A 14,366-nucleotide genomic window follows, 5' to 3' on the forward strand; every position below is an offset into this window, starting at 1 on the left:
CCAGGTACTGTAGTATGCGCAGGGGTGGATGCAAACAAATGCAGAGCTTGTCATCATCAATGATCCATCAATCAGTCATATGAGTGCTTACTGCGTGCAGAGCACTGTACTAAGCGCTTGGGACAGTAGACTAGACACTTCCACTTCCCACGACGAGCTTCCCGTGTAGAGAGGGAGATAGTCATATAAATCTAGACTGTGAGTACGTTGTTGGGTAGGGATCGTCTCTATATGTTGCCGTCTTGTACTTCCCAAGCGCTTAGTACAGTGCTCTGCACACAGTAAGAGCTCAATAAATACGATTGAATGAATGAATAAATCATTTAAGTAGAGAATTTAAAGGGATGTCCTTAAGGGCCGGAAGATTGAGGATGGTCTAGGTTGGATTGCAAGGAGGCACCCCTCTGGAGTTTTAAAGTCGCTCAGGGATAGTGACGATCCGTCTTCTCCCTTAATCTCCCCATTAATATCAGTTTAATCATTTTAATCTCCCCATTAAGATCATCTTTAATCTCCCCATCTTCTCCCTGGGGGAGATTTTAGGATGGGGAGAAAAGGGCAGGGGGGTGGAGGTGGCTGCCTTATTGTTTCAGCTGGGCACACTTGGCAATTGCAGCTGCAGGACTTTAGCAATCGAGGGAATGAAAAGAAAACTTGGGTCGGGTGGCCTTGCACTAGTAGTGCTGATTTCCCTTCCTTGAGGAAACAGGCCAGGTAAGACTTTGCTTTTATTTAAAAGCCCCCCTCGGCCCAGGATTCTGGGTCTATTTGACTGAAGGGAAATGATTTTCTAAGAGAAATGGTAAACACTGATAGCACAGGAGGCTTTTACCCAAAGCAGTTTTCTAACTCTTCAGGTGCTGGTAGCAAGTAAAGCCCTAAGTAGCATTGTTAAATCAAAGTGGGACCCGTTTGCATTTTCTCAAAAAAACCCCCCATACTTTAATGCCCCCGTGGGAGACGCTAGTAATGTAAAAATATTTTGGGCAAAAGGAAAACGAATAAGGGAAAATCACTGTAACGTGTTGAATAAGAAATACAGCAAGATTCATGTTCATTCAGGACCCAAGCCACGGTGCTTAGTTCATAGTGAAAGCAAAAAGCCCCCGCTTTATTTCCTCCATTAAAAAAACCCACACTTTTCTTGAACCTCATATTTGTAGCGGGAAAACAAAACAAAAACCTCTTTTTTCAAACTAATGGGATCAGATGGTTTCCCATTAAAAAGTTTTGAGGGAACCTTAGAGGTGAAATCGCTGAAATCCGGGTCAAAGTGTTTACTTTATCTCTGTAAATGGGCACCATACTAGGTTTTGGGTGGATGGCCATTGTTAACTTCCGGAGATAATTTTGCGAATAAACACGTGGCTTAGGGGCAAGAGCACAGTTTGGGTGTCAGAGGACATGAATTCTAATCCCAGCTCTGCCACTTGTTTGCTCTGTGACCGTGGGCAAGTCATTTAACTTAAATGCTTAGGACAGTACTTTGCACATAGTAAGGACTTAATAAATGCCACTATTATTATTATTATTTAACTTCTCTGTGCCTCAATTACCTCATCTGTAAAATGGGGATTAGGACTGTGAGCCCCACGTGGGACAACCTAATTACCTTGTGTCTACCTCAGGGCTTAGAGCAAGTGCTTGCCACATAGTAAGTGCTTAACAAATACTATTATTTATTACCTGGGTAATTAGTAGAATCTATAATTAGAAAATTTAAGAGAAACACAATCTGAGGTGGGCAGTGAGTAGTTACATGCTTTCTCCAAGAGAAAATTATGGCTCACTAGTCTGCTGGAGTTCTTTGAAGAGGTCAGTAAACATGAAGGGATCTAATAGAATATATTTGGATTTTCGAAAGACCGTTGACAAGCTTCCGCATCAAAGACCTTAGGAAAAAAAACTGAATTTTCATGGGACTGGAGGAAATGTGTTGGATAGGAAAGTGATTAAAAGATAGGAAACAGGTGTGGGCAATAGCTGTTGTGCTTTCAGTTGCCCTGGGGTGATTAGCTCAAAGGTAATAGTCAAGATAACTGCAGAAAGTGGTTTACCTTGACATTGTATGAAGCCTTAGTTATCTCCATAACTGATGGGTGGTATAGAAGGACTAGTTCAGCATGGCCTGGTAGCAAGAACATGGGTTTGGGAGTCAGAGGATGTGGGTCCCAATACCACCTCCACCACTAGTCTGCCGTGTGACCTTGGAAAAATCATTTAACTTCTCTGTATCTGTTACCTCATTTGTAACATGGGGTGAGACCCATGTGGGCCAACCTGATTACCTTGTATCTACTCCAGTGCCTAGAACAGTGCTTGGCACATAGTAAGTGCTTAACAAATACCGTAATAATTATTACTATTATTTATTATTAATGTTGCCTCAGGATGCCATTCGATTGTATTTATTGAATGCTTACTATGTGTAGAGCACTGTACTAAGCGCTTGGAAAGTACAGTTCGGCAACAGAGACAATCCCTACCCAACAACGGGCTCACAGTCTATGCCAATGAAATAGTTATGCTGTGCTTTTCTTCCAAGTAGTCAGTGGTATTTATTGTGTTTACTTTGTGCACAGAGCTGTACTAAGCACTTGGGAGAGTAAAATACAGTAGAGTTGGTAGACATGATCCCTGCCTACAGGGAGCTTACAGTCTAGAGGGGGAAGCACTTACAGTTCAGAGAAGGACTAAAATTGCCAAAAACTAAAAGCATTTTAATATCATTATTATGACTTCCAGAGGAAAGTGAGTGGCCAGTAGGTTTCCATTTTCCAGACAGGTAAAACAAGACCTGTCTAGGTTAAAACAGCTTGACCAAAGACACGTAGGAGATCACAAAGTTAGGGGGTCTTGGTTTCCTTGACAGTCCAAAGCAATACTCATCAGTAATGGAAATGAAGCACTCTATCTGCATTTCTACAATCTCTGGCCACTCATCTTGAGTTCCTTCAAAGATGCCAGTTCCTAGCTGAGTGAGACAGCCTGAGGCAACTGGCTCCTTTTACTCGGACAATGAGAGAACCAATAATTGGAAATAAATCTTTTTGGATCTGGGCAGTATTCAGACAGATAAATTTAACAGCTAAACTTGATGAATAAGTTTTGAAGGAGACAGTCGCTTGGTGAGTAATCTTAAATAAGTTCATTCACTCATTTGTATTGAACACCTACTGTGTGCGAAGCACTGTACTAAGCACTTAATTAGTAAACTGATCTCTTTATCATTTGAACAGCAATTTAGCATTCAGCTTCTGGAGATCATTCTTGGGGTGACAAAGGACCCACTTTGCCTTCTTCAAGTTCGGCTAATCACATTGTCCCTGGAAGGAGAGATTGGAGCTTTGCTCTACTTAATGTTAGGTTGCTTTGAGATCCTCTGACCCAAGAGCAGGGAAAGGAGAGGATTTCACAAGTTTGATCCTCTTGCTGCTCAATTTGATGCCTCCTGGTCCGCACTCTTCTGACCAGGTTTCACGGAGCTAGTTAGCACCAGAAGTAACACATGAAATCATGTTGTCCTGTGGAAGTACACTTAGTTTCTGCTAGAACAGAAGCTCTCAATGCCTGATATGGCTAAACAGTACACTTGATGACATAGGTAGCAGCACCCTGAAGTCCTTTCAGGTCTCCATTGCCACCAGATGTTTTTGACTGAACTTTCTTTGGTTTTGCATTATTTTATCCTTCCTACTTTATCTTCAAACCCTTATTTTTAGATGGTAAACCTCTGGAGGATAGGGGACTGTGTCTAACTCTCACCTGTGTCACGACCCCCCCCCCCCCCCCCCCCAGTCTCCCCGAGACAATGTCGTGCATACACGATATACTTAAGAAATACTATTATTACTGTGGCAGAATTGGGGAATGTTCTATCCGCCACTTGAATCAGATTTGGGTCTAGCACAATCTTTTAGACTGTGAGCCCACTGCTGGGTAGGGACTGTCTCTATATGTTACCAACTTGTACTTCCCAAGCACTTAGTACAGAGCTCTGCACACAGTAAGTGCTCAATAAATACAATTGATGTTGATGATGAAGAGGCTTAGTGGAAAGAGCAGTGGACAGGCAGATAGGAGACCAGAGTCTAATCCTGGTTTTTCCACTTGCTTTGTAACCTTGGGCAAGTCACTCGATTTCTCAGAACCTCAGTTTCCTCATCTGTAAAATGGTGATTATATACTCGTTCTCCCTCCCCTTTAGCCCTATATGGTACAGAGACTATCTCCAAGCCGATTATATTGTCTCTAACACAGTGCTTGGCACATAGTAAGTGCATAACAAATTCCTCAATTATTACTTGTGTTATTAGGAGAGAGCTGATTTGGTGCATTAAAGCTAGTGGCCCGGAGTTTGATGGGTAGAAGAATGGGCAATCGGTCAGTAATATAACCATTCATAATAAGTTTATGAGGATTGAACAACAGTATAGGAATTTAATATCAGCTGTTTCCGACTGGGCGATTTAACTCCCCCGAACTCTGACCCCTCCAGGCTTGGCAATGCTTCCTGGAAATCTTTCCAGTCACTGCAGCTGAAGGCTGCTTACAAAAATGCCTCTGAGTGTAAGTCCAGATGTCTCTCTGTACATCTGATTTGCTTTCCAAAAAGGCAGCTGAGGTTCGGTCCCCAAAGATACTGTGGTTGAGCTGTCAGAATAATTCAGCGAAATGGTGTGATCCGCCTACATGCCTCTAGAGAGGAGGGCACTGTCATTGCATCCTTTAGATGCTGGGTAAAGAGGCAAAAAATGGAGGCCAAAGTCAATCAATCAATCAATCAATTGTATTTATTGAGCGCATACTATGTGCAGAGCACTGTACTAAGCGCTTGGGAAGTACAAATTGGCAACACATAGAGACAGTCCCTACCCAACAGTGGGCTCACAGTCTAAAAGGAAGGAAAGGAAACATTTCTCTTCTAGTTACCCTCTAAAGAGAGAGGGGGAAGAAATATTCTAGATGGGAAGAAGAGCGGTCTTGCTGGCGTGTGTGTGTGTGAGAGAGACACACACACACACACACACATACACACAAACTGAGAAGTGAATGAAAACAGTACCTCCTTGGAGTTGGTGAAATCATGTTCTCTTCAATGGGTAACTTTAACCAAAACACAATCTGCTCTTTCTGCAGGGTGGCGGTGAGCCCCTTACGCAGGAATGGGGGTCTTCATTCAATTGTCAATCCAATCCTCCTGGTGAACTGCTGGCTAGCGGCCCGATGTGAGTGTTTCCAATTCATTATTTGAAAATTTGGGTGGGGGAAATGCTTTTCTTCCTCCCAGGGATGTTGTGTGGAGTAATGAGCATTTATGGACTGTTTTTTAAATAGGAAGAGCCGGGTCTCTTTTGAGGAAAAAAGTAGGTTTAAAATGTAGTTTGAAAATTGTCATCTCTTTTGGCTGGGAAGAAATCCAGCCCCAAAAGAGGAAAGAGGCTTTTACTTCAAGGGTTCCATAGAACTGTAGGTTCTTCCATAATATGTGTTTTTCTTATGCATTTTGGGTAGAACACTGTTGGACAATTTGGGGATGTTCTTCTGACAAAGTGTATCTGTCCGTAGTTGGAAGGATAGTTGTGTCCCTGTATGCAGTGCAGATTTAGGTGAGCATACTTTACCTGGGGTTCGTCGGGAGAATACCTGTTCCTCGTCACCGGACAACTGCTTGTAATGGAAGAGCAAAGGTTAATGAAAGGGAATATGTAAAATGTGGCTTTCCCTTCCTAGTCAAAGCTGGTGCCCTAAGTGCCGAAAGAAGGGTTGGAAACTCCTCCATCGTCCTTTGGTCATCTTCTTGCTGGGCGTTCCCATATCTCTCCTTAAAACTGGAACCAGAGAGAGTGCAGGCAGCCTGTTTCTGAATTATCACCTGGATCAGCATGGCCTAGTGGAAAAGGTACAGGCCTGGTAGAGGATCTCGGTTCTAATCCTGACCCCGCCACTTGTCTGCTGGTAGACCTTGGGCAAATCACTTAGCTTCTCTGGGCCTCAGTTTCCTCATCTGTAAAACGGGGATTAAAACTGTGAGCCCCATTAGTACAGTGCCTGGTACATCATAAATGCTTAATAAATACCACTATTGTTGTTTTGTTATTTTTGGTATTTGTTAAGCACTTATTTATCAAGCACCGTTCTAACTGCTAGGGTAGTTGAAAATTTATCAGGTTGGATCCAGTCCCTTTCCTACAGGGGGCTCACAGTCTAAATTGGAGGGAGAAGGATTTAATCCGTATTGTACAGATGAAGTAACTGAAACACAGAGAAACTAAGTGACTTGCCCAAGGTCACACAGCAAGCAATTAACAAAGTCAGGATTAGAACCCAGGTCTTCTGACTCCCAGGTTTATGCCCTTTCCACTAAACTATGCTGGTTCTCTGTAATGGAAGGAAGCCTTCTCTGAATGAATCCCAACCAGATTAGCAAAATCCTTCAGCTGTGGGTTTGAGAGGTTTAGTGCTTTGTGCAAAGCTGATGTTTACATTTTAATATGCTATCAGAGTAAAAGTTGATGTTTACTTATGGCTTTCAGAATGCAGAGGCAACAAGCTTCCTTGCTCCCACTGCTCTGACTCTGATTTAGTCTAGAACCACAGACAAGAAAGAATGCACCATCACTCATAGCCGTGAATGACTAAATCGTGATTCCATTAATGGTTCACCTGCCATGACACATTACTCATTGTTGTTGTCCCAGCATGGTTCCTGGCATGGTTCATGGCTCATACCCTGTAGGAGGGATCGCTGAGTCCTTTATCTGAAACTATTGATTTTCCACTTTCACTTCTCCTCTTTTGCTTGGGGAAAGGTGAACCCAATTAATAGTACAGAAAATCCCACCATATCTCGATAAAAGGCGATACTCATAGCAAAGTGCTCCTGTTTTATACAGTGGTGTATCTTGCTCTCCTTTGACAGTGATTGTGGTATCCAGTTTGTTTTGGAACCAGCAAAAAAAAAATTCAAGTTACCTATCCATTCAGGTGTCCATCAAGCAACCATTGGCATGACTTCAAGATCTCCCTACCTCTCTAAGAAATTACTTTGTGTGTTTGTTGCTTGCTTGATTGCTAGATTTTATGTTAATTAAAGTACCACTTCATTATGTTGAGGCTTTTAGGAGCTCAAAATTTCACAGTCAGTGATATGTGTATTATCAGACAACTTTTTGTACCTTTTGAGTTATTTCCGAAGGGCAACATGACCAGAGAAAGCTCTGGGAAAGAGAAGCACAGTGAAATGATCAATATCCTTTTTGTTACTTTTATCTATATTAGGCATTAGGCTTTGTTTCTTTTGGCCGGGATGTTTCCAGCACGCCACCTGATCTCATGTCATACAACGTGAGCTCAGCATGACTTTCTGATGCTTTTGTATTCTTCTTAATTGTGTTTCTCAATGTCAAAGACTTGACTCAGAAATGCAGTCATCCTTTGACTGTAGAAACCCATGCAGGTGAGGTGACAGTGCAAATACCCTCCATTCCCGATGGTGAAAGTTCATCCCCTGACAGGGAAAGGTGGCAGCAACCATCATCATGGTATTTAAGTGCTTACTATGTGCCAGGCACTGTACTAAGCGCTGGGGTGGTTACAAGCAAATAGAGTTGGAAACGGTCCCTGTCCCATGTGGGGCTCACAATCCCAGTCCCCGTTTTACAGAAGAGGTAACTGAGGCCCAGAGAAGTGAAGTAACTTGCCCAAGGTCACACAGCAGACGCGGCGGAGCCGGAATTAGAACCCATGACCTCCTGACTCACAGGCCTGTGTTCCATTCACTCTGCCATGCTGCTTCCACAACCGATGGGGGACACAAGTTCCTTCCTGATTTGTCTCCTGCCCCCTTTCCTCCTTCCTTACTTCTCTTTACCCCCCTCTCTCTCTTGTTCTCCCTGGATATTTTTTTTATGGTCTTTAAGTGCTTTCTTTGGTTCCAGAAACTGTTCTGAGCCCTGGGGTAAAAACAAACTAATCAAGTTGGCTATAGACCCTCTCCCACAGTCTTAATCCTCATCGTACAGATGAGGTAACTTTGGCACAGAGAGATGAAGTGATTTGCCCGAAGTCACACAGCAGACAAGTGGTGGAGCCGGATTTGGAACCAGGTCATCATCATCAATCGTATTTATTGAGCGCTTACTGTGTGCAGACTCCTTTGGACTCCCAGGCCTGTCTCTACCCACTAGGCCACATTGGAGCTATCCCCCTCAAATTCCAGCCTCTGGGTCTCTCTCTCACTCTGCCCTGCCAATAATGATGATGGTATTTGTTAAGCGCTTACTATGTACCAAGCACTGTTCTAAGTGCTGGACTTCCAATATTCTGGTCCCATTGAGTGGGAGGACGTATTTGTTAAGCCCCCTCCTCCCCTTCCCCATCCCCCTGCCTTACCTCCTTCCCCTCCCCACAGTACCTGTATGTGCTCTGCACACAGTAAGCGGTCAATAAATACGATTGATTGATTGTACCTATTTATTACTCTATTTTATTTGTACATATTTATTCTATTTTATTTTGTTAATATGTTTTGTTTTGTTGTCTGTCTCCCCCTTCTAGACTGTAAGCCTGCTGTTGGGTAGGAGCCGTCTCTATATGTTGCCAACTTGTATTTCCCAAGCGCTCAGTACAGTGCTCTGCACACAGTAAGCGCTCAATAAATACGATTGAATGAATGAATGAACTCTGCAGCCTTATGTCTGTTGCCCTAGGAGGAAAGACACACTTAAATATTAGAATCATTAGGGGTCTAAACTTCCCAGCTCTTCTAAATCAGCACCATCCAGAGAGGTTGCAAAATTTTGCCTTTCTCTCCAGAGAAGCAGGTGAACTGCTGAGTATACCCAAGGCTGCTGTTCTGATTGACAACGTCTACATTGTGGATTTAGTATTGGTGGGTGCGGGGGAGGTAAAACCAAAATAAAAATCCTCCTCTGGGATCCCTGTCAATCCTGAGTTTGGGAGGCTGTGAAACTGTAGATGGTGCAATCATTTCAACGACAGAAACCTGACATTATCAGGACTGCCATAATTGAGATTGGTAGCTATTTTTACGCAAGTGTTTACAAAATGATCTGGGGCGGCAGGGGTGGGGATGCTGAAAGACTTCGAAGTTAACGGTGTGACTCCAGGACGCTCTTCAGCATGGCTACACTTGATGTCCGAGTGGGCTAGGCTGAGCGGCTCCCAGTTCAGTGGGTTTCGGTCTTTGGCTTTTTGAGCAGTTGATGAGGTGATTCCCGTGGCTCTTACTGACATTGAAGTTGCTTGGTGAGATTCCCCGATCCCAAGGCTTTCTCAGGCTTGAAAGGGGATGTTTCCCACCTGCATTGGCTGAGGTAGGTGTGCCTTCCCTGGGACTGCTGTGAAGTGAGGACCTGAAATAGTCCACTCCGCCTCCGATCACTCCAAATTGATATTTTGAGGAAACGGTAGAAGACAGTAATAGTGACTGTGGTACCTATTAAAAATTTACTATAGGCCAAGATAATCAGGTGGGACACAGTTTTTTTTTAATGGTATTTGTTAAGCACTTACTATGTGCCAAGCACCGTACTAAGCACTGAGGCACATTTTACAGATGAGGGAACTGAGGCCCAGAAAAGTGAAGTGACTTGCCCAAGGTCACGCAGCAGACAAGTGGCCGATTAGGACCCATGTCCTTCTGACTCGCAGGCCCGGGCTCCATCCAATAGGCCACACTGCTTGTCTTGCGAAGACAAAGCCTGAAGAATGGTTTGGAGATGGGAGAATTGAGAACGAGTTAGAACTAAGGTAAAGAGAAAATAGAGAGCTGGGGTGGGGCAGGGGAAGAGCAGACAGTAGGAAAGAGGAACTGCTGGTGGAGAGCAAAGTGTCCCTCACGTCACTGACCTTATGGTTGGTCTGAGGCTCTGAACCAGGCAGGGCCATTGTTGAGCTTTCATCATCATCAATCGTATTTATTGAGCACTTACTATGTGCAGAGCACTGTACTAAGCGCTTGGGAAGTACAAATTGGCAACATATAGAGACAGTCCCTACCCAACAGTGGGCTCACAGGCTAAAAGGGGGGAATACAAGTGCTTTATACAAGTTCCTCTGCTGAGAGGTGAATAGGGGCTCTGTATAGTTGGGTGAGTTTTCATTGCAAGATACACTGGCTGAGAAGCTGATTTATTTCTAATAACCTCAGCTAGAAGCTCCAGTGATTTCCGTTTGGTGGCTAAGACCCCATGAATACAACTTCAGTTTTACCAGAAATCTTCTTATAAACATCAGAATTTCATAATGGGTTTTCAGGATCTGTATGGTAAATTTAATTGAATAAACGTCTCCTGACACTGTGACTAACATTTCTTCTCCCTCCCTGCCCCCCCCTTGATTTTTTTTTTCCTTTTACAAAGTAGCCCACACTTGAAGACTGACTTTTTATTTCACGCGAAGCAAATATTACCACTTTAAACAAGCCCAGGTTGTACAAAGAACAAGGTATAATTAGTAAAACCTGAACAGATTTCCTTTTCCTTCTAATTGGGAAGGCTTACCATTTCAGGATAATACACATTACCTTATTACACAGATCATTTACCAGAAAATGACTGTAAATTTCTCTGTCTTTTCAAATATTGCCAATAGATTAAGCCGATGCTAAAAGAAAAATTGGCCGACATCAGATATTACAAATGGTAGTGAGTTTAACATCTACAGATAGTTTCTTCTAAGTTGTTTTTATAAATGGAATGCTAATTAGCCGGTACATTTTTCAGGAAAAATGAACTCCGCATTTCTGCTCTCTGCATATTGAAATGAATGGCACTTTACGCTCATGACTTTTTACCTTGAAGAAGCAGTCTCTACTCTGTGGAAGGCAAGTCTTCTTGCCAAGTTGGGAGGGGGAACTTCCTCAGGTCTTTGCTTGGGCGACAGTGAGGTTAAAAGTGGGGTTAGAGAGCACAGCATCTCCCTGGCCCCGGGGGAAGTGGTAGGAAAGGTATTCAGCACTTAGAACAGTGCTTTGCACATAGTAAGCGCTCAATAAGTATGATTGATTGATTAACAAATGCCATTATTATTATTATTCACTGATTAGTGCAGCACACTGTACTAAACACTTGGGGAAGTACAACGGAAGCTCCCTTTCCACTGGGAGCTTGCTTTAGAGTGAGGAGCTAAAGGAGTGATAAGTGGGTGAAGTATGTTTTGATGAGAGGCATTACCATCATTATCATCAATCGTATTTATTGAGCGCTTACTGTGTGCAGAGCACTGTACTAAGCGCTTGGGAAGTACAAGTTGGCAACATATAGAGACAGTCCCTACCCACAGTGGGCTCACAGTCTAAAAGACTGCATTACTGTTGGCACCTCCCACCCACTCACCCACGTGTCTGAACCCACCACCATCCAAATGGTAGCAGTCCTAGAAGCATCCATGCTGTTGTGCCACAGGCCTAAAAGACCTACATTTTCATGCTATCTGTTAAGCTTTTACTATGTGCCAGGCACTGTGCTAATGTACAGGGATAGATACAAGCTAATCAACTTGATTAGTTGGACCCAGTCCATGACCCATGTGGGGTTCATAGTCTTAATTCCCATTTTACAGATGAGGAAACTGCCGCTTGTCTGCTGTGGGACCTCGGGCAAGTCACTTAGCTTCTCTGTGTCTTAGAGCTGGGATTTGAACCCAGGTCCTTTGACTCCCAGGGCCATGCTGCCTATTCCTAGCCTTGTTCCAAAGCAATTCTTAGATTGGTCCCTAGAGATGGCTGGGGTCCATAGCCTAGAAAGTTGTTTTGGAGAATTTTTCTTCATCTTCTTCTTATTTTCTTCTTATTATTAGTGCCACACCTTCTCGCCCTTGTCCCAGCCCCCCCCCCCAGAGGAGGATGAATGTCAGGTGGGCTAGGCTGGGCCCTGACCATCATCAACACCTCCCGATCTGGGACAAGGACAGTTTTCCGTAGCCCAGGAGCAGTGGCAAACTCAAACGCATCCAGAGAAGGAGGTGAATACTCAAGTGACAGCCTCCAGGCCCCTCCTAAAACTCCAGAGTTTGGGAGACATCAGAGTAGTCTGAAACCAGTTCTGGGTCTCAACGGAGAATTGATTTTTGGATCCAAAACTGTAGTTCCCTTTTCACTATTTAAAGATGAAATGATATGTCTCAAGTATGTGGACAAGGTGCGTTGGACGTTTTTGATCATCCTGATGTCAAGTCATTAGTTGAAGTCCCAAGAGTAGTATGTGGGCCACTACAGCCATTGGTTTACAGTCTTTGTTGCGTCTCATTCTCGTCTCTCCCACCACCAACTTCTTGTTCACATCCTACAGACCACGGCTCTCCCCATCTTCAGAGTCCTTCTGAAATCCCACTTCTTCCAGGAGGCTTTGCCCGCTTCATTTTTAATCACCGTTTCAGTATTCCTGCACCACTTAACCTCTTGAGTACTCACAACCCCAAACTTTATGACTTCCTTCTGTCTGCAGTTTACTTTAGGGTCTGTCTCCTCTGCTAGAATGTAGCTTCTTGAGGGCAGGGATGTGTCTATCAATTCTGTTGCTCTCTCTCAAGCTCTTAGTGAAGAGCTTGGGAGAAGCAGCGTGGCTCGGGGAAAGAGCACGGGTTTTGGAGTCAGAGGTCATGGGCTCAAACCCCCACTCCACTGCTTGTCACTGTGTGATTTTGGGCAAGTCACTTCACTTTCCTGTGCCTCGGTTCCCTCATCTGTAAAATGGGGATGAAGACTGTGAGCCCCCCCCCCCCGCCCCCGTGGGACAACCTGATCACCTTGTAACTTCCCCAGCACTTAGAACCGTGCTTTGCACATAGTAAGCACTTAATAAATGCCATCATCATCATTATTATTAGTGCAAATACTTTGCACACAGCATTGAGTAAACATCATTGTGTGATTTGAATTAAGAGGGTGTTCTTTTCTGAGGAAATCCTGGGACACATCCTGTCATTTGGCAAATTTCTTAGCAGCTGCTCACCATCCTCCTTCAATAGTTATTTACAAAGTTACACTACTTAGCTATTTGCCTCATCCCCAATCCTGGAAGTGCATTTATTTATGTTTCTTCTGAATTTTGTGGTAAGTTTGAGAGATGTTGCTCATATGTTCATTCGACATTTGTCAGTGTGAGTTCTCTGAAACAAAGCTAATTATATAGAAAAGTCTGAGGGTATCACCATTCCCTTGATTTACTTCTTGTTGCCCTTTAGCATGAGGCACAACCACGGGGCAACTCTTTGGAAATCTAAGAGTAACAGCAAACCTGCCAACCTCTGGAAATGAGGGGCTTCCATTCATTGTCTTCCAGCTCTGGAAAGATTCCGGGCTTGGGATTTAATCAGAGCTGGTACAGTTGATGGTTTGGGCATTTGATGAGCAGCTAGCTGGGGCTGATTCCCACTCAATCTCAGGATTTCTCCTATTTGGAGATTCAGGCCTCTCCCAGCCCTGGGCTTGGGAAGATGGCGGGTTTGGTTCTCCTCTCAGTAGTAGTAGACGCTCAGTAAATACCACTGACTGAGTGACTGAGTAAATGGAGTCCCATTGAGAGCTCTAGAGTTGGCTGTTTTATAGCGTATAATCGCTTTCCATTTTTTAAACTGCTCTCTGACTGCCTTTTATTCTTTTAGATTACCTTGATTATATGATGAGAAGAGTACCCTTTTTCTTCACAAATTGAATCTTCTCTGGTGTCTTATGCATGTGGGGTGAATTTTACTTTTTTAGCTCTTTGTTGTAATGAATACTATTTTATAACAAAAGAGCTGAGTGGATTAAATTAACTGTGAGAAGCCTGAGCTGTGCCAATGACTAAGGGCTTGGAACCCCCCTGTGCCCCATATGTAAATAGGGGACAGGTTAACCTGATCCTACCCTCTCATCAGTTATTGAGCTGCAGAAACTGCAAATCATTGCAGGGGGAAGGGAGAAGGAAGAATTCATTCATTCATTCAATCGTATTTATTGAGCGCTTACTGTGTGCAGAGCACTGTATTAAGCGCTTGGGAAGTACAAGTTGGCAATATACAGAGACGGTCCCTACCCAACAGTGGGCTCACAGTCTAGAAGGGGGAGACAGAGAACAAAGCAAAACACATTAACAAAGTAAAATAAATAGAATAAGTATGTACAAGTATGGATTACTTGATGAATGCTTGGATTAATGTGGTAGCAGTTTGGATGCAGAGGAAAAGGGCAGATTTTGGTGAAGGCTGAACCGACGGGATTTAGCGAGATTGAATATGTGGGTTGGAGGAGAGGAGTCAAGGAAAAACGACTATGGGGTTGGGAGACAGGAAAGATGGTAGTGCTGTCTACAATGATGGGAAAATCATGGGGGTGGGGGACGTATCCCAACAAAAAGAGA

The sequence above is a fragment of the Tachyglossus aculeatus genome, chromosome 14, assembly GCF_015852505.1.
Source record: "Tachyglossus aculeatus isolate mTacAcu1 chromosome 14, mTacAcu1.pri, whole genome shotgun sequence".
Taxonomy (NCBI): domain Eukaryota; kingdom Metazoa; phylum Chordata; class Mammalia; order Monotremata; family Tachyglossidae; genus Tachyglossus; species Tachyglossus aculeatus.